The sequence below is a fragment of the Bos mutus genome, chromosome 1 (assembly GCF_027580195.1).
Source record: "Bos mutus isolate GX-2022 chromosome 1, NWIPB_WYAK_1.1, whole genome shotgun sequence".
NCBI lineage: Eukaryota > Metazoa > Chordata > Mammalia > Artiodactyla > Bovidae > Bos > Bos mutus.
Window position 1 is genome coordinate 99,625,651 of NC_091617.1, and position 1,773 is coordinate 99,627,423.

The 1,773-nt window shown below is 32.4% G+C and overlaps 1 non-coding gene across 1 annotated transcript; it reads right to left on the reverse strand.

Moving 5' to 3' along the window:
- Positions 1-269: 269 nt before the first annotated feature.
- LOC138989586 (U6 spliceosomal RNA) lies at positions 270-377 on the reverse strand. The gene has a single exon (XR_011465852.1). It is a non-coding gene; the product is annotated as a U6 spliceosomal RNA (small nuclear RNA).
- Between the last annotated feature and the right edge of the window lie 1,396 nt (positions 378-1,773).

Consider the following 1,773-nt stretch of genomic DNA (forward strand, 5'->3'; position numbering starts at 1 on the left):
TTTCTTTTTTTTTTTTTTTTTTTTTGTGATGTGATTCTCATTTTTATTAAGAAAAACTACAATGCATAGGAAGAAAATTGAAATGATCTACATCATAATATTATTCATGGTTATGATCAGTTGATGAAATTATGGTTGATTTTTATTGCTCCTCAGGATTTATAAAACTTTTTTTAAGTATATCATACTACAGTAATTTTAGCATATTTATTTTTTATTTTTTAAAAATTTTATTTTATTTTTAAACTTTACAATATTGTATTAGTTTTAAAAATATGGAACGCTTCATGATTTTGCGTGTCATCCTTGCATAGGGGCCATGCTAATCTTCTCTGTATCATTCCAACTTTTAGTATATGTGCTGCTGAAGCGAGCACCTCCTGATTTCTCATCTAGAATATTTAAAATATTACATGTTATTTTTTGTATGGTATTAGCCATTTTAGTTATTGTATAATATTGGCAATTTAGTGTATCTCAAATTATACATCTGTTCTGGGTCGACTGTGCATTTTCTTTCTTCAAGTGCTTTCCTATAGAAAGCTAAGATTTTTTGTTCCCACTGATGTGAATTGCAGAACTTGGAAAACAAGGACACAGTTGTACAAATTAGAAAAGTAAACTCATAAATATTTTCTATAAAGTTAGAGGTTTTTTTTTTCTTTTTTTCCCTTCCCCATGTGTCTAAACTGTGCTTTCATGCCTGGTAGAGGAATTTTTTTTAACTTGGATATTTACAGTGATGATGAAAATAGGAAAAGATTTAAAAAGCAAGAGATCTTCAGTTATTCAGATATATTTCATAAAAACAGATACTTAAGGCTTCATACATTCAGAGACAGGTTTCAATAGTTTAAGAAGACAGATGCACATGTTAAAACTGGATAAGGGTGATTTTTTTGGTATTGCTCTCAGTTGTGGTTATCTATCATAATCAGTTACCACTGTTTGTGCTGTGCTTAGTTGCTCAGTCATGTCTGACTCTTTGCAATCCCATTGACTGTAGCTTGCCAGGCTCCACTGTCCATGGAATTCTCAGGCCAGAATACTGGGATGGTTAGCCATTTTCTTCTCCAGGGGATCTTCCCAGCCCACATTTATTCATAAAATCTAAGTATAAGTTGTTTCTCCACATATATAGTTTAATTCTGATGCTTGGCTTTGTCTTTGTGTTTTAGTTCAGCTCTGGTTCCACAGGTGGAATTATGCCACTTTCTTTGCTATATATTTAAGATTCAAGATGATGTAAAAGTACTTAAAACACTCCATAATTTAAAAACAATGAATGTAATTCAGAGCTATGTCAAACATGGGACTTAATACATTCATTGTAAGGTCTGGTTTGAGTACAGTGTGTATTTGTGTACCCATTTCTTAAAAAAATGAATACCTTAAATGAGCCAAATTCTTTGTCACTCTGAAAAGAGGTGAGATTATTAGAGGGCTTCATAAAGTCTTCCAGGTCACACACACACACACACACACATATATATACATTTGTATCTTTTAATTAATCACTAGAAGTACTCCCAGTGGGTTCACACCATGTTAATAGACCATTTAAATCCATGTTATGGGCAGGTGGCAAGAGAGGAATCTAAAAATGATGTGCAAACTAATACTGCTTTCCTTCACCTGGTCACATGCCTTTCTAGACTAAGTCCTTAGACTTAGCTGTTGAATACAAAATTAACACACAGAAATCCCTTGCATTCCTATACACTAACAATGAGAAAACAGAAGAGAAATTGAGACAATTCCATCTACCATTGT